The sequence below is a fragment of the Staurois parvus genome, unplaced genomic scaffold (assembly GCF_062004578.1).
Source record: "Staurois parvus isolate SC_StPar_1 unplaced genomic scaffold, SC_StPar_1.0 ptg000185l, whole genome shotgun sequence".
Classification (NCBI taxonomy): domain Eukaryota; kingdom Metazoa; phylum Chordata; class Amphibia; order Anura; family Ranidae; genus Staurois; species Staurois parvus.
This window is the reverse complement of record NW_028317981.1, coordinates 153,303-176,444: the sequence shown is the minus strand read 5'-3', so window position 1 is coordinate 176,444 and position 23,142 is coordinate 153,303. Positions and strand designations below refer to the sequence as shown.

General features: G+C 48.1%; 1 pseudogene; it reads left to right on the top strand.

Moving 5' to 3' along the window:
- Window positions 1-384: 384 nt before the first annotated feature.
- Window positions 385-1,598, top strand: LOC149462132 (uncharacterized; annotated as a pseudogene).
- Window positions 1,599-23,142: the final 21,544 nt, after the last annotated feature.

The window sequence follows — 23,142 nt, the reverse complement described above, 5'->3', positions numbered from 1 at the left end:
ATGGGCATACAGAAACTGACACTGAAGGATCACCAAATGTTATCGTCACACCACCGCCTGAGCGGGCCAGCACCGGAATGCCTGTAACCAGCAGAGACTCTCCTCAGATGCAGGAAGCTCTGAATCGCATCCAGGAGACAGATCCTCTGGCCTACTTGCAGTTCCTTGAATGCCAGGCTGAGAGAGAGGAACAGCAAGCAGCGGCATAGAGAGAGGAATGCCAAGCAGCGGCTGACAGAGAAGCTGCAGAACGCCAAGCTGAAAGAGTGGCTGAGAGAGAGGGGGTGCAGAGGGAAGCTGATCGTCGGCACCAGCTGGAGATGGCAAGGCTCCAGCCCCAGCGACAGGTGCAGAACCCCGGGTCCCTAGAGCAAGTTTCCAGTGATGGAAAAAGATAGTGACATTGACAAGTACTTACTGTCATTTGAAAAAATGTGCCGTCAGTACCATGTGCCCAAAACACAATGGGCTCGGTACCTGACACCAGGGCTACGAGGCAAGGCCCTGGACGCGTTTGTTGAATTGCCAGAGGGGCAGGACGATGATTACGAAGTTTTAAAAGATGCCATCATCCGGAAGTACTAGATGACCCTAGAAGTGTACCGCAAGCGGTTCAGGTCCATGCAGAAGGAACCTGGGGACTCTTACATGGATGTGGCGAGTCACTTACGCACCACATTCCGACAGTGGACTAAGGGACTGAAAGCTGATTCCTACGAGTCTTTGGAAGATCTCATGATATGAGATCAACTTTTGCACCTGTGCCCGGCCGATGTCAGACAGTTTGTCTTGGAGAGAGAGCCAGCATCTGCTAAAGCTGCAGCCGATTTGGCCGATACCTACGCTCATACGCGAGTGTCTGACCATCGCAAGGCTCCTCTGAACGGTTGGAAAGGGAGGAAATCACCCTTAGCAACCTCTCCTACGGTGAGTCAAGCTTTCCCTCCGCTCACACCTGCAGCCCCTGGAGCCAAGCCATTCCTGACTGACAACCGCAGATGTTTCATCTGTGGGAAAGCCGGACATTGACGCAGTGTCCTGAGCAGAAGAAGATGACATCATCGGGCCAACTGGCCCGCAACTCTTCCTCCGTGCTGTTGGTCAGTGGTAAACCTCGGGGACCCAGCACCAACCTACAGACAGTCATAGTCGGCAACTGGACCGTAACGGGTTTCCGTGACACCAGAGCTGAAGTCACCTTAGTCCGACCAGCGGTGATAGAGGACAAGGACATCATCCCAGAGAAGTTCCTGACCCTCACTGGAGTAGGGGGAACCCATTCCCGCATACCCCGTGCCTATGTGTTCATCGATTGGAGTGCAGGGAGGGGGATGAGGGAGGTGGGAGTCTCGGATGAAATCCCCACAGCTGTCCTACTGGGGGCTGATCTGGGCACCCTTATCTCCTATTATGCCCCTGTGAAGGACTCTCCGGATGCCCCCCTGGAACTCTCGGGATCTACCAAGGTACTGTGTGCAGATGTCGGGGTAATATCTGGGCAGCCTGTGGATGGACAGAGGAAGGGGGCTGGGCAGGGAGTGGGGTGGCAAGATTCTCCATTAGAGAACGAGAAGAAATCTCCTTGCCTGGGGAGGTAACAAACTCATGTGCCATGGACAGTAGAAGCGTAACTGTTGATAATTATAATGACAATGATGCTGATGTTGATAGTGTCAATAAGGCTGATGATAATGTGGGTAATGCTAGTGATGATGATGGTGATGATAATGCTAATGAGGCATTACAAACATTAGTGGTCACCCGCAGTGCAGCAAGGGCGGCTGAGGCACAGGATCTGGTCTCAGAACAGCAGGAGGATGTCCCTGACCCCTCCCCTTGTTCTGACCCAGTGGACTGTGCCTCCAGTGAGTCTCAGCAGCTGTCATTGTTTGCTACAGGACCGCTGGCTGGGACCTGTAGTTCCACCTTTGAGGCCGCACTGCAGACAGACCAGACTCTAGAGCAGCTCAGAAGTCTGGCTAATCACCCCCCTGCGGAAGAGGACAAACAAAAGATTTACTGGGAACAGAGAAGGCTGTATAGGGAGGGCTTGCCCACTGAGGGGAGGGGGGCTGACATTGGTAGAAGACAGCTTGTCGTGCCTCATCCCTTTAGGGGACAGCTGCTGAAAGTGGCTCATGAAATCCCTCTGGCAGGGCAGATTACTATTACGATTGGTTCATAAATTCTTCTGGCCCACCATGCTCATGGACATAGCAGATTACTGTTGGTCCTGTGTTACCTGCCAGCGAGTTGGCAAGGCGGGTGTCACGTACCTGATCGGAGACTGAATTGACGAGGTCGGCCTCACTTGTGTCACTAGCCCTGACCCCGCTGAGGCTGGAACAGAGGGAGTCTAGGGACCAGGGGGACAAAAGCGCCAGTGGCGGTTGTTTGCGGCTCTTGCAGATTCAGCAGGATGACTTTTGTAGGCAGAGTATCCTCTGATTTGGTTACCGGAATAGCAGGTAGAGCAGGTTCTGGGCAATACCCAATGTGCAGCAGGGCAATGTAGGTAGCCAGGACACAGGACAGGAGCAGGGTCATAGATTAGCCACGGTCATCAACCGTCGGGCAGCGAGGTACAAAATCAGCAGGAGAAGCCAGAGTCAAGAACAGAGCCGGAGTCAGGAACCAGGAGCAGGAGAGTAGTCGGGTCAGGAGCAAGCCGGGTCAGCAACAAGGAAACGTTCAGAAGCAAGCAGGACACAGGGGGGAGCTGAAGACCAGTCAGCACTGAATCAGCACCGAGGTGCTCTTTAAATAGCCCGCCCAGCGCTGACAGGTGCGCCTGGGTCCTAGTGCCTGCCCGGCACCGTCATTGGTGACAGGTGCGCCTGGGTCCTAGCGCCTGCCTATATGCCTTGTCGGGATCCTGCGCATGCGCAGATTCATGCACTGCGGCGATCTTTTCTTAGCCGGAAATCCCTTACAGCGGGAGATGTGCACAGGGCCCCCTTGCAACCTTTGCCTGTGATTGACAAATCTTTTAAGAGGGTGGCAGTAGACATTATAGGGCCTTTAGCCATCCCTAGAAGCTCAGGCAAATGTTATATCCTGACAGTGGTTGACTATGCCACCTGGTATCCCGAAGCTGTGGCTCTCTCCTCCCTCCGGGCAGACAAGGTTGCGGATGCTCTGCTAGGGATCTTCACCAGAGTGGGGTTTCCAGCCGAGCTCATTAGTGATCAAGGGCCCCAGTTTGTGTCAGACCTGATGCAAGCTCTCTGTCAGAAGATACAGATGACACACATCATGGCCAGTCCTTACCATCCACAAACGAATGGCTTGTGCGAACGTTTCAATGGCACCTTGAAACAAATGTTGTGCACCTTTGTGGAGTCCCAGGGGAAGGACTGGGAATGATATCTGCCTCATCTGCTATTCGCTTACAGAGAGGTGCCTCAGGAGTCCACCGGGTTTTCACCTTTGAACTTCTGTACGGGCAGAGGGTAAGAGGGCCTCTGGACCTAATCCGTGAGACCTGGGAGGGCAAAATTGTTGACCCTGAGGTCTCTGTGGTGGATTACGTGCTCAAGTTCAGGGATAAAATGGAGACACTGGTGGGGATGGTACGGGAAAATATGGCCCAGGCCCAGACCAGGCAGAAGCGTTGGTATGACCGTAATGCTACGGAGCGGACATTCAACGTTGGGCAGCAGGTGTATGTTCTGCTCCCCTTGCGGCAGAACAAACTGCAGGCTGCCTGGGAAGGCCCGTACACCATCACCCAGCGCCTGAAGAATGTGACCTATCTGGTCAGGTTGGGGGAAGGGAGCAGACGGCAGAAGGTCTTTCATGTTAATATAATCAAAGCCCACCATGAACGTACAGCCTATGTCATGCCCATCTGCAGCCAACAGGAGTCCAAGGAGGCTGACCACCTCCTAGACCTACTCGCTGACACTAGGGAAGAGGATGCAGCCCCCCCGATCAACCCTCTCCTTACCTCCACCCAGGTACCTGGGCTGGAGAGAGTCCTAGCAGTACATGGGAGTAGGTTTACTGGGAAGCCTGGGAGAATGCACTTCGCTGCCCACAAAGTGGACACAGGGGTCCATCCTCCTATTAAACAATCAGCCTATCGCGTCTCTTTAGAGGTGCTGGCTGATATGAAAAAGAAGGTGGTGGAAATGCTGCAGTTGGGAGTGTTTCAGAAGTCTCACAGTGCCTGGGCATCTCCTGTAGTCCTGGTCCCCAAAAAGGACCGTACAACTAGGTTCTGTGTGGACTATCGGAAACTGAACGCCATCTCCACTGCAGACGCCTACCCCATGCCCCGGATCAATGAATTGTTGGATAGGCTGGCGGCTGCCCGCTATCTCACAATCATGGATCTGAGCAGGGGGTACTGGCAAATTCCTCTTGCGCTTGAGGCCCGGGAAAAATCTGCCTTCATCACCCCATTCATCTTGTTCGAATTCACGGTCATGCCCTTTGGGGTGAAGAATGCCCCAGCTACCTTACAGAGGGTCATGAATGACTTGTTGGAGGGGCTGGAACAATGCGCAGTAGCCTACCTGGACGACATCACCATGTTCAGCCCCACCTGGGAAGAACATCTGGTGCATCTGTCACAGGTTCTGGACAAACTGACAGCTGCCAATCTGACCGTCAAACCCAGCAAGTGTCAGATAGGCATGACAGATGTCCAGTACAAGGAAGGTGGAGGCCATCCTGGCCTGGCCTACCCCACAAACCAAGAAACAGGTCATGTCATTTCTGGGGACAGCGGGTTACTATCGGAAATTTGTATGTAACTACAGTAGCCTGACAAAACCCTTGACTGACCTGACCAAGAAGAAACTACCCAAGGTGGTGTCTTGGACACCCGATTGTGAGAAGGCCTTTCAGGCCTTGAAGGAGGCGCTGGCCAGCGCCCCTGTGCTACAGGCTCCAGACTTCACCCGCCGTTTCCTAGTGCAGATGGATGCCTCTGCATATGGATTGGGTGCAGTCCTGAGCCAGCTGGATGGTGCAGGAGAGGAACATCCCATCCTCTACCTGAGCCGGAAGCTGCTTCCCAGGGAGGTAGCATACGCCACGATCGAAAAGGAGTGTCTGGCGATCGTGTGGGCGCTCCAGAAGTTACAAATGTATCTTTATGGGCGGCAGTTCACCGTGATCACTGATCACAATCCTCTAAGCTGGTTAAATCGTGTTGCTGAGGAGAATGGCAAACTACTTCAGTGGAGCCTAATTCTTCACCAATACAATTTCACCATACAGCATAAGAAGGGCAGCACCCATGGCAATGCTGATGGGTTATCAAGACAGGTCGAGCCGGCAGAAGTGGGTTGCGTCAGGAGGGAAATTATAGTTTTCTCCCATGCAACCACCTGAGGGGGAGGTGTCGCAAACGTGTTCAACACACAGTGAAAGACTAGACTCCATTTTGTTAAGAGTATCCATTTTCGGGGAGGAGCCTGATTATGGCGGCAAGGGAGAGAGCGATGTGAGCACTCTCCGCAAGGCAGCCACCTTCCCCTCAATGTGCCCTGCAAAACGCTGCTGAGAATCCCAATTGAGCCCTACCTGTGAGCAGGGGGATCCCAGCAGAGAAGTGGAGAGGACGGAGCTTCTGGGGACCGCAGTAGTGGGATGGCTGGAGCTTCCCGTCCGAGGCAGTGGGCTGCTGGGAGTCCAGGGGACGTGAGGCGGTCACGTGACCTCCCGCAAGGAAGTACTGGGAGGAGGAGAAGCCGGTCAGCGTCCCCAGCTGGAGGGAGGCGCCGGTTCTCTCACTGACAGGCCACGAGCAGAGATAACCAGGAGTGGGACCCTGTGGAGGGAGAGGAGAAGGAGAGAAAGCCGACTGGTGCCCTAAGGAGTCGGGGAGACGCCGGCTCAACAGAAAAGCACCCTACCTGCTAGTCATCTGTAGGGAAGTGGGTAAAGGAAGAAGAGAGGGACCCGGAGGAATCCCCCTAAAGAGGGAATAAAGCCAGGAGTGAATCCTGAACAGCTGACAATGAACCTGAAGGACCGCCTTGCTGAAAAGCAGTCAGAAGGAGGGTGAGTGAGAGTGGCTGGACTGTATATTGACCCTGTATATTGACTGTTTAATGTTGAAGCAGGAGAGGAATATATAGAGAAAAGGGGGAATATATAGAGAAAAGGACTAACTACAGCACATGCCCTTGAGTTTAAAGAAGAGGGATCGGACCTATAGAAAATATGAAGAGCAAAAATAGTAAAGCAAGTGGTCCCAAGCACTCCCAATCTGGAACGATTAGGAAATATACATCCCAGGGAAATGTGACCCCAGAAAGAACTCAGGGGATATGTGAAAGAACTATAATGGAAAATAGTTTGGATAAGAGCGTCAGGTCTTCTGTGGAAATGGATAATAATAGCCAACAAATACCAGAGGGAACAGAGCTAAGAGAAAATGAAGAACTACACATCCCAAATAAAAAGGAGATGGCAGAAATGTTTAGAAATTTGGAAAAATCTATTAAACAAGAGATGGGGATTATTCGGAATAATTTGGGACATTTATTATTCAGAGTAGAAGAAACGGAAGAAAAAATTAAAAAACATGCTCAAGCTATCCCAGAATTAAAAAATCAGATAATGGAGACTAGGAAAGAACAAAAAAAGCTGCTGTATAGGCTGGAGATACAAGGTAACATCCATAGAAAAAATAATCTTAGGATAAAAGGAGTCCCGGAACTTACACAAGGAGAAGATCTAAGAGGGTCAATATGTAAAATTTTAAACTCCATTATGGAAAAACCCAGTACTGAGACATTTGAATTGGACAAAGTATACAGGATAGGAAGGTTCCAACGAGATCGGGTGGAAGAGAGACCGAGAGATGTAGTTGTACAATTCCATAAATATGGAGATAGAGAAGAGGTATGGAAGAAGATAAAAGGAAGAACCAGTATTAAATATGGAGGAAAAAATATACAAGTTTTTGCAGACCTGACAGCTGAGACATTGTGGAGAAAGAGATCATTGAAACCACTACTAGAAGAGATGAAAAAACAGAACATACAATATAGATGGAGTAGCTCGATGTGTTTAATTGGATGGAAGAATGGAGTTACTGCATATCTAAGATTTCCTGAGGAACTGAGAGACTTTTTTGATAAACTCAATATCCAGAGAATAGAGATTCCAGGTTGGGAGGAGGAAGAAGGAGGGATATGTGCTATGGGAAAAGAGGAATGGCAGCAAGTTAGAAGGAGGAATAGAGAATTGATAGATAGGGGGACATTGGGGGAAATGGAGGGAAGGTGAGCCGCACATAGTCAGAGCTCAACCTCAGGGTTAAAAATCAAACATGGCATTAGGACCACAAATGATTGGAAGGCAAACAGTAGGCCTAGTAGGGAGGGGGGTGGGAAGGGAAGGAGAGAGGGTGGAGGGGGGGAGTGGGGGTGGAGGGAAATGGGTATGGGAAAGGGTAGGGGGGTAGCAACACTCTACGGGATAAGAGCAGAAAGGAAGAGGAAGGATAGGAGAAAGAAGGCGTTAAGAGGAGTAGGGTAAAATGGAAGAAGTCCAGTTTATAACCTATAATGTAAAGGGGTTGTGTTGTCCTGGGAAGAGATTTAGGTTGTTTAAAGAATTACAACATAGAACATCCTCAGTAGTATTTTTACAGGAGACACACTTAGAGATGGAATCAAAGATCAGGCTGAAGACTAGATATTTTCCGACATGGTATTATGCGGATTCATCAATTAAAAGAGCAAAAGGAGTTGCTATAGGTTTTGCAAAGAATATAAGGTTTGAGGTGGAGAAGAGAATAACTGATCCGGAGGGAAGGTTCTTGTTTTTGAGGGGTAAATTGCAGGGAATTGAGTATACAATAGCTAGTATATATTGCCCAAATAAGAAACCGGAGATATTCTTGAGGGGAGTATTGAAGAAATTAATGGACTTCAAAAGCGGATGTATAATAGCTGGAGACTTTATTGTCTGTATGGACCCATGGATGGATACTACTTCCTGTGTGAGGAAGGAAGAGAGCAGGTCCTTGAGACTATTAAAGAAATTGATGCATGAGTGTCAATTAGTGGATATATGGAGAATCAGGAATATGAAAGATAGAGACTATACCTTTTTTTCACATGTACATGAGATTTATTCTAGATTGGATTATATATTGGTAGAACACCGATTTATAGAGTCTGTAGTGGAAGTAAAAATTGGAGGAAGTACTCTGTCAGATCATGCCACTGTTGCAATGAAATCAAAATGCGGTAGAGAAGAGAGAGGCGGTTATGTCTGGCGGATGAATGAGGCACTCCTTATGGATGAAGAGATTGATCGAAAGATCGAGAGGGAAATTAAATGGTTTTTTGAGGAGAACGAAACTGTCAGGGATCTCCGCGGCGCTGGTCCCGGCGCAGGCGCAGTGCGCCGCTTCACACAGGAATGCGGGCACTAGGTCCGGGCCGGCCGCGGTGAGCTCGCGCATGCGCAGTGAGTGACGCGCACGCGCCGAGCACCAATGACAGCGCAGGGCGCAGTATTTAAATCGCCCTGAGCTGTCATTGAATGCCGTTCGGTCTAATCTGTTCCTGTGATACCTGTGTTACTGTGAGTACTTACCTGGATTGTCTGACCTTGCTGCCCTCTCCTGCCCTGATCCCTGGCTTGCCTGACCTCTCTTCTGAATGCCCCCTATTTGTTCTGATATACTGTTGCTGACCTGGCGTGTGACCCGACTATTCTCTGCCCGCTGTTTTGTACCTCGCATACCCCACGGTTCCCGACCCGGCTTGTTTGACCCTGCACCTGCTCAGCCATCCATCTCTCCATCCATCCATCCCATTGGGATCTCCCGACCTCCTCACATCAGGCTCTTCCTCTGCGGGAGCCCTCGGCGAATACCTCTACCAGTGGTGGGTGTGCCCAGTAATTGCGACCTGGTCTCAGAGCGCTCCAAGTCCATCCCCACCATCAGGGGCCCTGGTGAACAAGTGCTCTGGGACTTAGATTCCGCACTCTAGAAGCACCCCGCCGGTGGATTGCTAGAGGTGCCGCCGGGCGGTCCATTACAGTACCGAACGGCCATGACTGAGTCTGGAGGAGGACCCTCCCCACTGGAGGACATTTGCAGACACTTGTCGGCCCTGACGCAGGCCGTTGCGGCCCTACAAGACAAGTGTATGCATCTGGAAAACCGCTTCCAGACCCTCTCGGTATCTGACACCACCCCGCAGGCCCCAGTTTCTGCCTCCCCGCCTGGGGAGGCACCGGTACCGGCCACGGGGGACGCTGCTGCGACACCCATGGTGGAACCCCGTGTTCCCTTGCCGGAACGTTTTCGCGGCGACTGTGCACGTTTCAGGGCCTTCCGAAACTCCTGTCTCCTATTTTTTGATTTACAGCCCCGCACATTTACGACAGAATCGGTTAAGGTGGGGTTCATTATCTCTCTACTTCAGGATGAACCCCAGGACTGGGCCCACAGGCTGATGGAGAACCGAGACCCACACCTTGGAACAGTAAAAGACTTTTTTGAGGCAATGGCCATCCTATTTGATGACCCACAGCTGGTAGCTTCCGCTGAATCGACATTATATGCCCTTAGACAAGGCCGCCGGGCAGCGGAAGAATATACGTCTGAATTTAGACGGTGGATGGGTGACACACGGTGGAACGATGCCGCCTTGCACCACCAATTCCGCATGGGTCTCTCTGAAGCACTCAAGGATGAGTTGGCTCGAGTGGGCCTTCCTGAATCTTTAGAGGACCTCATGGCCCTAGCCATCCAAATCGACCGTAGACTACGGGAACGCAGGTCTGAGAGGTCTAGCCAGGGTCAAGGAGGTACATGGGCCCCGGTTCAGAGTGCAGGTCAACCCTCCATAATGGGCCCTCGGACCCCTGCTCCTGTGGATACCCAGGAACCAATGCAGCTGGGTCTGGCTCGGCCTTCGCTATCGCCCGAGGAACGCCAGCGGAGACGCTCTAAGAATCTATGTCTCTACTGTGGTGAAGCCGGCCATATGGTGCGGTCCTGTCTGATAAAAATGAGTAAGTCTACCTCTTCATTTACTTCCTTATCTGTGGGGGATGCTAGACAATCCAATTACTTAGCGATACCCCTCTCCTTCCAGCTTCCAGGAAGAATCGTGGAGGTGACAGCCATAGTTGATTCGGGGGCATGCAATTGCTTTGTGGATGTTGACTTCGCTCGCCAGCAGGAGATCCCCCTACAGCCCAGAAAAAGGGGTCTGAATTTATTTTTGGCTGACGGCTCCCAGATTAAGTCAGGAGTAGTCCATCAGGAAACTTTCCCTATTCCTACCACTGTAGCTGGCCAGCACCACGAACTCCTTTGTCTAGACGCTATCGCGTCACCCCTTTTCCCAGTCATTTTGGGGCTCCTGTGGTTACGGGCCCATAACCCCCAGATTGACTGGGAGACCGGGTCTGTCATGTTCCACTCACCATACTGTCAGGAACACTGTCGTGCTTCGGGCCCCGCAATCCCCCAGGTTCTCCTATGCTCAGTAGGGGATCCCAATTTAGAACAAGTTATTCCAGCGGCCTATCATGACTACCTGGATGTATTTAGTAAGCGAGGGGCAGATACCCTTCCCCCTCACCGTCCATATGACTGTCCCATAGACCTATTACCGGGTTCCGAAATCCCTTTCGGCCGGATTTTTTTATTATCAGAATTAGAATTGGGGGCTCTCAAGGAATATATTGATGAGAGCCTCTAAAAAGGGGTTCATTCGGCCCTCAACTTCTCCAGCAGGGGCTGGGATTTTCTTCGTAGAGAAATAAGATAAATCCCTGAGACCCTGTATCGACTACCGTGAGTTAAACAGGGTCACGATTAAGAATCGTTATCAGTTGCCCCTGGTCCCCGAACTCTTTCAGAGTCTGAAGTCAGCAGCCATCTTCACTAAATTGGATTTAAGGGGTGCTTATAATCTGGTACGCATAAGGGAGGGGGACGAATGGAAAACGGCCTTCCGCACTTGTTTTGGGCATTTTAAATACGTGGTCATGCCTTTTGGACTCTGCAATGCCCCGGCCACATTACAGCATTTTATAAATGACATTTTTAGGGACTATCTGGATGTTTTTGTAGTCGTGTATCTTGATGACATTCTGATATTTTCCCCCTCACTGGAGACACATCGGGAACACGTGGCAAAGGTGTTAGAGCGTTTTTGCTACATGGATTGTATGCCAAGGCGGACAAATGTAGTTTTGAGCAGCGCAGTATTGCTTTTCTGGGTCTGATCATTTCCACCACGGGGGTTGCAATGGATCCTCAGAAGGTCTCAGCAATTTTGGAATGGCCAACTCCTACAGATAAGAAGGGGGTCCAACGCTTTGTTGGTTTTGCAAATTTTTACAGGAAGTTTATTAAGAACTTCTCGGGTCTGGTCTCCCCCATTACGCAGTTGACCAAACAAGGAATCCGCTTTAAATGGACACCTGAGGCTCAGGAGGCCTTTGAGGCCCTGAAGACTTTATTCACCACAGCCCCCATTCTCGGTCACCCGGACGCATTACTGCCATACGTGCTGGAAGTAGACACGTCGGAGAACGCAGTGGGGTCCATTCTGTCCCAAAGGAAAGGCACCAAGGAACTTTTACACCCAGTGGCATTTTTTTCAAGAAAATTGACCCCGGTCGAGAGAAACTATGACATCGGCGACCGAGAACTGTTGGCTATCAAGACAGCACTCGAGGAATGGAGATATCTTCTGGAAGGCGCCACGCATCCAATTCTAATCTTTACGGATCACAAAAACTTAGAGTATCTAAGGACAGCAAAACGTTTGCGACCACGACAGGCCAGATGGGCAATATTCTTCTCTCGCTTTTCGTTTCATATAACGTACCGACCCGGATCTAAGAATACCAAGCCCGACGCGCTCTCACGCATGTTTGAGGACCCAGAAGAAGAGCCCAGGCCGGATACCATTCTTTCTTCAGGAAACTTTCTGGCTCTCCAAACAGAACTTTGCGCTAAATTACAGGAAGCATCTGTGACCATGTCAGCCCCATCCGGGGTGTCCCTTCAGAACAAGGGGGGACTCTTATGGAAGGAAGGGTTGATCGCGGTACCAGAAGGAGTCCGAACACTGGTCCTGGGACATTGTCACGACCATCCGATGGCAGGGCACTTCGGCCTGGCAAAGACCCGGGATCTTCTCAAACGTTCGTTTTGGTGGCCGAATATGACCAAGGACTGCGAGCGTTATGTCAAGTCCTGTGCCATCTGCCAAAGAAATAAGTCTCCTAGAAATAAGGCCTGGGGACTACTATGCCCGTTGCCGATACCCAATCGGCCCTGGCAAATGATCGCCATGGATTTTATAGTCGAGCTACCCCCGTCCTAGGGCCACACCGCCATCCTCGTGGTTGTTGACCATCTGTCAAAGATGGCTCATTTCCTACCCCTGAAGAATACCCCGTCAGCACTTGAAACAAATCTTCATACGGGAGGTGGTAAAATTACATGGAGTACCAGAAGACATCGTCTCGGATCGTGGAGTCCAATTTACCTCCAAATTTTGGAAATCCTTATGTAAGGCGTTGGGTATCAAACTTTCCCTCTCCTCCGCGTTTCACCCACAGACCAATGGGCAGACAGAGAGGACTAACCAGACCCTGGAGCAGTATCTGAGATGCTATACATCCTTCCTGCAAGATAATTGGCTGACACTTCTACCCTTGGCGGAATTTGCTTATTACAATACAAATCACTCAGCCACGGGGCAGGCCCCATTTTTTGCAAATTACGGGTTTCATCCCATTTTTCTGCCTGATCTGGTCACCGAGAGCTCAGTCCCGGCTACTCAAGACACGCTGTCCTTATTCTCTACCAATAACAAGCTACTTCAGGAAGCCATCTCTAGGACCCAGGAAGATAACAAGAGGGCCTTTGATAAGAAACGAAGAGGGGAACTCATGTTACAACCCGGGGATAAGGTCTGGTTGGCAACAACTAACTTAAAGATGTTGTGTCCATCAAAGAAGTTAGGACCAAAGTTTGTGGGTCCTTTTCGTGTGAAACGAATGATCAATAAAGTGGCATACGAGCTCATCCTCCCGGAAACCTTTAGAATCCACCCGGTGTTCCATGTGTCACTACTGAAACCAGTTATTCCGGATCCTTTTCTGGACCGAGAATCCAGACCCCCAGAAGCCGTAACCATTGAAGAACAGGAAGAATTTGAGGTGGAAGCAATTCTTAAATGCCGAAAGAGGGGGGCCAGACCCAGTTCTTGATTAAATGGAAAGGCTACGGTCCAGAAGACAATTCCTGGGAACCGGTCCAAAATGTTCATGCCCCCAGACTTGTCCGAGAGTTCCTTCGTGACCACCCGTGGTGGAGGGATCGGGTGGGCATCCGGAGGTTGCCCGTAGGGGGGGGCAATGTCAGGGATCGCTGCGGCGCTGGTCCCGGCACAGGCGCAGTGCACCGCTTCACACAGGAATGCGGGCACTAGGTCCGGGCTGGCCACGGCGAGCTCGCGCATGCGAAGTGAGTGATGCGGGCACGCGCCGAGCACCAATGACAGCGTAGGGCGTGGTATTTAAATCGCCCTGAGCTGTCATTGAATGCCGTTCGGTCTAATCTGTTCCTGTGATACCTGTGTTACTGTGAGTACTTACCTGGATTGTCTGACCTTGCTGCCCTCTCCTGCCCTGATCCCTGGCTTGCCTGACCTCTCTTCTGAATGCCCCCTATTTGTTCTGATATACTGTTGCTGACCTGGCGTGTGACCCGACTATTCTCTGCCCACTGTTTTGTACCTCGCATACCCCACGGTTCCCGACCTGGCTTGTTTGACCCTGCACCTGCTCAGCCATCCATCTCTCCATCCATCCATCCCATTGGGATCTCCCGACCTCCTCACATCAGGCTCTTCCTCTGCGGGAGCCCTCGGCGAATACCTCTACCAGTGGTGGGTGTGCCCAGTAATCGTGACCTGGTCTCAGAGCGCTCCAAGTCCATCCCCACCATCAGGGGCCCTGGTGAACAAGTGCTCTGGGACTTAGATTCCGCACTCTAGAAGCACCCCGCCGATGGATTGCTAGAGGTGTTGCCGGGCGGTCCCTTACAGAAACAGAGGATGTGTCGGTTGCAACAGTATGGGAGGCCCACACGGCCTACATTAGAGGATTACTCATTGCAATAGGAGCAAAAAAGAAAAAAGAAAGGAGGGAAAAGATTAGAATAGAATTAGAATAGACTGTTAAATGAAATATATGATCTTGAACAGGTTCATAAAAAATAAATGTCTAAGGAGACAATGCAGAAAATAATAAAGAAAAAAGAAGAACTATAAAATGAAATGGAGGAGGAAAAAAGAAGAGTCTTTAATAAAGTAATAAGTGAAAGGTATAGATGGGGAGATAGGCCAGGAAAGTACTTAATGAGAACTTTAAGGAAAAAGAAAAATAGGAATTATATAGAAAAAATAAGAAATCCCAAGGGCGAACTAGTGCACTCAACTAAAGACATCACGAGAGTATTTAAGGATTACTATAATGAGTTATACAATATTATACCCCAGGATATATTAAATAAAACTGAAACAGTAAACAGAGAAAAAAGAAGAACATATTTAAAAGAGGCAGGGCTACCAAAATTAAGCGAAATACAATTGAACTCCCTAGAAGCAGATATTACATTAGAGGAAATAAAAATAGCGTTAAAAGGTACTGCGGTGGGGAAAAGTCTGGGTCCAGATGGATATACGGTAAAATATTATAAAAAATATAAAGAGCTATTAGTGCCCAAGTTGCAGATATATATGAACGCTTTGGGAAATGGGATGGAGATAAGGGGAGAATCCTTACAGGGTAATGTGGTTTTAATTCATAAGGAAGATAAAGACCCCTCGCAGTGTGCGAGTTATAGACCAATAGCGCTGTTGAATGTAGTTACTAAATTGTATGCAAAGGTTTTGGCAAATAGACTGAAGGATTTGATGCCGGAGTGGATACATGGGGATCAGGTGGGGTTTGTCCCAGGGAGAGAGGGTAGAGACAACGGTTTGAGATCGCTGTTGCTCATACAGGAAGGTAAAAAAGGGAAAACCTGTCAGGGCAGGGCTGTGGAACGGACAGGTAGGCCTAGTGGCAGGGTAAGGCACTGGCTGACGACAACCACCACCAACAGACCGAAGTCCCTCAGGGTGCGGAGTCTAAGTCCCAGGCTGCCCTTCACCAGGGCCCCTGATGGTGGGGATGGACTTGACGCAGCCAGGAACCAGGTTGCGGCCCCCGAGACACCCCGGCTGCGGTAATGGCCGCCGCCAATGGCGTGTAGCTGGTGAGAATGACAATAGCGTAGTCAGGCAAGCCGAGTCGACAACAGGACAAAACAGTACAGAACAGTAGACAGAGAATCACAGGTCACGGGCCGGGTTCAGCAACAGAAGGTCAGATTGAAGGAAAACACAGAGAATGGTCTTAGTCACAAGCCGAGTCAGAATACCAGAAGAGTCACGAGCATATACACAGAGCTGTAGCAAGACAAAGACACAAGACACAAGTGCAAAGAGCATGTGCGGATCACAGGCTTATATGTACTCAGCCACACCCCTCTGGGGGATGGACCTCAGAGACCTGAAGGCATAAAGCTTCCCACCATGCTCAGCAGAAATCCAAGATGGATGCCAGCACATGGAGTAACATAACCTCTGGGAAAAGGTAGGACCTTGACAAAACCCCAATGATACTGATGTCAATTGATGCCGAGAAAGCATTTGATAGAGTGAGTTGGGGTTTCATGATGGACACCCTGGAAGTGTTGGGGATAGGAGACAGAATGAGAGAGTGGATCGGAGGGTTATATAGAGGGCCTACTGCTGCTATCATGGTCAATGGAGGAAGAGCGGAGATTTTCGAGATGTCAAATGGTACAAGACAGGGATGCCCATTATCCCCAATGTTATATGTTTTATCATTGGAGCCTTTGCTGTCTACGATTAGGAAGAACATAGATATAAAAGGAATATGGATAGGAGATAGAGAAGATAAGGTGGCGGCTTATGCGGATGATTTGATGTTCTATGTTGGAAATCCTAGAATGTCACTTCCAAATTTAATGAAGATACTGAAAGAATATGGGGAACTATCAAATTTGAAAATGAATCCGACAAAACCGAAATCTTAAATATAAACCTTAAAAATAGTGAAAAAGAAAAAATACAAGGTGAATTCCCATTTGTTTGGAGAGATAAAGAATTAAAATATTTAGGATATTTAAGATAAAACTATCAGCCTCAACTAAGAATCTGTAAAAAGCTAATTATATTTCACTATTAAACGAGCTTAAGGAGGACCTGAAAAGAGTAGGAGGTGGAAACCGTCTTGGATAGGCCGCATAAACTTGATAAAAATGGTAATTGTGCCCAAGGTATTATATAAATTTCAAATGATTACAATCAAACTCCTAGAGGCATATTTTAAAGAACTTAAAAAAATGATAATAAGATACATATGGAGGAATAAAAAGCCTAGAATACGCTATGAAATGTTGATTAGAAGTAAAGAAAGAGGGAGATTGGGTGTACCAGACTTTAAGAGATACTATAAAGCGGTGATGATTGCGAGAATTTTTGATTGGACTCATAATCCAGAGAAAAGCTGGGTCAAAATCGAAAATACACTAAGTGGAACAAATTTAAGTAAGATTATATGGGTGCCCGCACAATATAGGGGATTAGAGGATAGCACAAGCATGTATACTTTTAATGTTTTAAGAGTGTGGGAAATGTTACACAGACAAAAGGGATGGGTTTTTAACTCTTAGTGGGACAGTTGATCCCACTAAGGAACACAGAATATTTTACACCGGGGCAAGAAAATATTGCAGGGAAATGGATTATAAAACAAGAGGCGCAATTGAGAGATATAATGGTTGGAGAGGAATTAGGATCATATAGAGTTGGAGAAAAAAAAGGGAGAAGTTTTCAATAAAATGGACATATTACGATATTACCAACTGAAACATTTCTTTGAGAGTCTCCCAAAGCCTATGAGAACAAGAAAAGAGTGGAATCCATTGGAGAGAATGTTGGAAGCACGGGGAGATGGGAGACACAGAATTGCAAAAATACACAAGATATTAACTGAATTAGACACTGACACAAAATTAATAAATATAGAGAAATGGGAAAGAGATATGGGAAGAGAAATAGATGAGGAGGAGCAAAGGATAATGCTCAGATTAATTCACAAAAATATTAGTATGCGGGAGGTGGAAATAAATTATGTGTTTGGTGAGATGGCACATTACACCTAATATAAAGCATAAATTGAATGGAGAGATTTCACGATTTCATGTTGGAGAGGTTGTGGAGAGGTGGGCACGTGGTATCATATATGGTGGGAGTATTCAAGAATACAGGTGTTTTGGCAGAAAATAGTTCATGTAGTAAGGAAAATCACTAAAATTAACATTGGATTAGACCCAGAGTTATGTCTTCTTCATATCACAGAGCTTCCAGTGAAATTATATAAAGTCTCAGGGATATGGCATTATTTGAGTGCAGCGAAGAGCTTGATACCTGGGTTTTGGAAAAAAAAAAGGTGCCAACAGAGGAGGATTGGATGGGCAGAATGAATCAGATTTGCAGGACAGAAAAACTATATTACATGCATATAGACAAGATGAAGATGTATAATATAAAGTGGAAAAAATGGGAAGAGTATAGAGAAAAAGTGAAATATATGAAGATATAATACCTCTTGAAATGGTTTTAGAAATAATAGAAATGTATGGTGGAAAGAAGAGAGAAAATGCAGAGTGGGAGCGTTTTCCAGCGAAGTATCGTTTTGTAGTTAGATTCAACAAGATCAGTGTTAATCGAAATCTTCGACAGGGCATGGGCCGCAGCCCACCAGGTATCTAAATCTAATGAGCTATTTAGATCCCGTTCCCAGAGAGTCATGTAAGATAATTTAGTGATGGGATCAACCAACAAATCATAAACAATGGACAAGCGACCTCGCATCATCCCACTTGCCCCACAGGAGACCTCAAGAGGAGTAAGCGCACAAGGTTCTGTGAGTAGTCTAAGCTTGCTATCAATAAAAGAGCGAAGTTGATTATAACGGAATATTTCCCCGCGAGGCATCTTATAAAAAGTCACAAAATACTGAGGAGACCGAGGGCGAACCCCATCCAAATAATCCCCAATACGTAACAACCCCTTATTAATCCACCATTGGAACCTCGCAAAAGAGAGACCTGGGGCAAACTCAGGATTGCCAAATACCGGGGCCAACGGGGTATGCGGAGAGGAGAAAAGTTTACGAGCTCGCCATCTATCCCATACTGACAATGAATAGGATAGAGTAGGGCACAAAATAGGAGGGCGCAATCTACTGGGAAGCCACATGAGAGTACCAATAGCATATGGACGGCACGAAAGAGCCTCAATCCCAACCCATTGGGGAACATATCCCCTGGCCGTAGTACAAGAAAGCTGTGCTATTTGGGCCGCCTGAAAATATGCAAAAAGATTAGGGAGTCCCAAACCACCATGCCCCTTCAAAGAAAATAAAGTAGATTTGTTCAGCCTAGGGCGCTTTCCCCTCCACACAAATCTGGAGACTGCTGCCTGTAGTAAGACCACTTCGCGTTTGGGGATCATAATTGGTAACGTCCTGAAATAGTACAATAATCTTGGTAGGAAGGTCATTTTAATAGAATTAATTCTACCAAACCAGGAAAGTGAAAGATCCTGCCAGCCTAGTAAGTCATTTTTAAGTCGTTTGAAAAGCGGGAGATAGTTGACCTTGTATAATGTCGATAAAGAATTTGTGAGAAGAATCCCTAAATAGGGGAGAGAACCAGAGGCCCACTTAATATCAAAATTTTCCCGGCAGAAGCGAACCTCTGAATCAGGTAATGAGATATTTAAAGCCACGGTTTTAGATGAGTTAAACGTAAGACCGGAGGCCTCCGAAAACCGATGAAACAGATGAAAGAGGCCAGGTAGAGACGCTCGAGGATTAGATATGTACATAAGAACATCGTCGGCAAATAGGGCGCATTTATGAACCCGTTGACCACAGGTAACACCCGAGATAGTGGAATCAGCGCGAATAGCAATCGCAAGAGGTTCCATCGCCAACGCAAAAAGCAACGGAGAAAGAGGACATCCCTGTCTAGTTCCTCGTGCTATCGAAAAAGGGACTGATTTATGTCCACGAATGGAAACTTGAGCTGACGGAGTAGAATAGAGGGCCCGCAACAGCGTCGTAAAATAAGGGCCAAACCCATACCTGTCCAACGTTCTAAACAAATAGTCCCAGGATAGACTGTCGAATGCCTTCTGAATATCCAGTGACAGTAGTAGAATTTCCCTCTGCGATGATCCATCCCAATTGGACTGGACAGCAGACAGCAAAGCTATAGTCCGCCTAATTTGGTCCGAAGTTTGTCGACCACTTATGAATCCTGATTGGTCATCATGGATGTATAAGGCCAAAAAGTTATGGAGCCGTAGGGCCAGGATTTTAGTAAGAATCTTTAAATCACAATTAATCAGAGAAATAGGCCGGTAATTAGAGACCATAGCTGCATCCTTGAAAGGTTTAGGAATGACACTAATGAATGCCTTATTTTCATCTGGGGGTACCACCCCCCCTCCCGCAAATAATTAAAATACAGGGCCATATGGGGTATCAGAATGTCAGGAAAAGCTTTATAATAATTATTGGGAAGACCATCCGGTCCCAGGGCCTTATGAGAGGCAAGGGATTTCACCGCATTGCCAACTTCTTCACAGGAAATAGGTCGTTCCATCTGCTCCCTATGGGCCTCCTGGAGGGGGGGAAGTGAAATAGACTCCAAAAAAGCACCCAGAGAGGAAGAAGAACAACCCTCTTTGGGCAAACTATAAAGTTGAGAGTAAAAAGAATGAAATTTGTGGAGGATCTTACCAGGGTCCTGGGATAACGAACCATTGTCCAGTCTAAGCTTGGGGAGGGCCGTCTGGGAATGTCTAGGCATCAGCTTACGTGCTAACAGGGTGCCAGGCCTATCCCTCCAAGTAAAAAATTTATGATTAGACCAACGAAGTTGTTTATCCGCAGTGGTAGTAAGACACAAGCTAAGTTTCGGTCGGGCGTGGTCAAGTTTAAGTAACAAATCCGAACTGGGATTTTGCTTATGCTGAGCAGCCAGGTCAGTGTACGACTGAGTTTTAGTAGCAAGTAGGTCATTTCGGGCTTTTTTTAAACGAGAAGAGAGTTTAATAATATATCCCCTGACTGAGGCCTTATGAGCCGCCTAATTAATCGCCGGGTTTGTGTCCTCTGCTTTATTAAAGTCAAAAAATAGTTGTAGGTGTGAGGAGATTTCCCGGCAATGAGAGGGATTACCCAGAATAGAGTCATTAAGACGCCAATGAAAAGCCGTCTTACCAGGAGTCCCAGATGACAAGGTGATAGAAACTGGGTCGTGGTCAGACCAGGGCGTGGAAAAGATTTTAGCAGTAACCAGTTTGGGAAGTGAATGTGTATGAAGAAAAATATGATCAATGCGAGAATAACTATTATGAGCCCTGGAGTAGTGGGAGTAGTCTCGAGAAGTAGGATTAGCCTCCCTCCATGCATCAATGAAGTCATAGCGATAGAGAAGTTGAGCCAATTTACGGCTCCGTCTAGAAGGAGGCTGAAGCGTGGCGGTTTGGGAACGATCCAAAGTCTGGTTCAATGCTAGGTTAGAGTCACCAGCTAGAATAATGTCACCCTCAAATTCTCCGGCCAGAGTACTTAGCAAAGATTGGAAAAATTCCACCTGATTGATATTGGGGGAATAATAAATTAGAAAAGTGATAAGGTTTCCTCCCAAGTGGCCTTTCACCAAAAGATATCGTCCCTCCTTATCCCGGATAATTTTAGATTCGGTAAAGGACAATCGGCGAGAAAAACATAGGGCCACTCCCCGCTTCTTCTCTGTAGCATTAGCAAAAAAGCAAAGAGGGTAATTTTTATGGATATAACGTGGAGAGAAGGAGGGGGGAAAATGAGTCTCCTGCAAGGCAACTATATCCGCCCCAAGGGAGTGGTATGAGCTAAAGGCCTGTATGCGTTTGGATGGGGAATTGAGCCCCTGAACATTGTGAGAAATTAAGCGAACCTCTCCGCTAGACGACCACAGGGAAGACATAGTAAATAATTATGAAGCTAAGCATGATAAAGACCCCCCAGTCCGTAAGAGTGGGAAGATCCCTAGAAGTCCTTAAGTGACGCCAGCTGACCCCCAAAAAAATCAGAGAAAAACAGAGAGGAAAAAATCGGAGAAATAAAGAAAAAAGAAAAGAAAACATTCGGAACACAAATCACCAAATGTCAAGTAACCGCGGTACACTAAACAGTACTATGAAATGAATAAAAACAATGTACCAGGAAATACAGAGCAATCGCCCTGTGGTGGAATGGATCTGCCCAGAGAGACAATCCCGGGGAAGAGTCTTCCAGTCAGGGAGAGCGCAAAGACACTCTCCGGCACTGACAGCAATTATAACCCATCAACAATTGATCAAAAGCACAGTGTATTGAACATAAAAAAAAAACAATAAAAACCACAGGAAATGGTATTCAGCACACAAATATAAGCAACACCCCAAGTCCCACCCCCAGCCCATCCCCCCTCGCCAACACAGCAGCAGCGGCCAACGCTCCTAAGAGCCACAGAGAGGCCGCCATAAACTAACAACTCCCAGTGAAAAGTCCCCAAAAGGACACGGAAGTTCAAGAAATCCTCCCAGGTGGATTCTGGGACCCCCTCTTCTGAGATGATGGAGTAGTCCACAATGGCTGGAGCAGCGGAGGCCGAGGAGCCAATCCCGTAGGGGAATGGGACGTCGGACTGTGAGATATAATACCCAGCTGAAGCAGCAACACCTCGCCATCCTGGAATGTAGCAAACCCATAGGACTTTCCATTAAGAGTGAACTGTAGATGAAAAGGGTAGGCCCAACAATACCTAATGCCCTTTTGAATCAAGTGAGAGAGAAGTGGCTTGAGGGATCGCCGCCTCTGGATAGTGGCCGACGAGACATCAGCAAAGATTTGTACCTTGTGCCCTGCGAGCTCTATATCCGGATTCTCCCTGCCATACCGCATGACCGCTTCCTTAACCTGGAAAAAATGAGGCTTGACAATGATATCTCTAGGAGGCCCCCCTTGCTGGGGGGGGGGGATCAGTGCCCGGTGAATGCGATCAATCTCAAGATGAAGGTCATCAATATCAGGCATAGCGGACCGCATGAGGGTGTGTGCGCAACTAGTAAGCTCCTTAACCGATTCAGGAAGACCTCGAATGCAAAAATTGTATCGCCTGGCCCGATTCTCCAGATCATCAATTTTAGAATACGCCTCCTCCAGGCGATCTTGCAAGTCGGTGATCATGGTAGAATTTTGGGAGATACTTTGGACTGTCGCATCAACTTTAGCCTCAATACTGTCCAGCCTGTGGCCCAAGGCCTGAAAATCTTGCTTAAGATCAGCCGCCAGTTTTGAGGTAGCTCTGTCTAATTCGCGTTGCAGCAAATCTGCGAACCGAGCTATCAAAGTCGCATCACCAGAGTATAGGAGGAGGAATCGTCGGCGAGGAAGCCGGGCTATCATCCGTGGGTTCCGGACCGCTATGCTGGCCTGAAAAAATGGCAGCTATTTCACTGCTCAAAGGCGAGGATGCAGGGGAGTCATGGCTCAAAGAACAGGCCGAAGCCTGGGACTCCAGTAGCACAGGGCTGGAGGATGACTGGGGGGGCTGTGGAGAGTCACTCACCCCAGTTGATGCTGCTGCAGCCTTCCCAAAGGATAAGACGAGGTTATCCTTTGTTTCCAGAATGGCCAAATGATAAAATAACAAAAAAAAGAGGAAGGGGAGAACGAATTAAAAAACAAAAGCAAAAAAACAAAATAAAAACAGGAGCTAATCTTAGTGGATGAATCATCTCAATGCTGAGCGCAGCTGAGGCTCTTTGTCCAGGCAGCTTTAATTGACTGCAGCAGACTAGGTGCAAGCAAGCTCTCCTGGGACACGAAGGAAGCTCTCTGGCCTGCCCTGATGCTTGAATTTGTTGTATGAGGGGAGTTATTGGAGTGTTACTTACTGCCTGGAGGAGGATCAAGGTCGGTGGAGGCAGTGGAGGAGATTAATATCTGGCA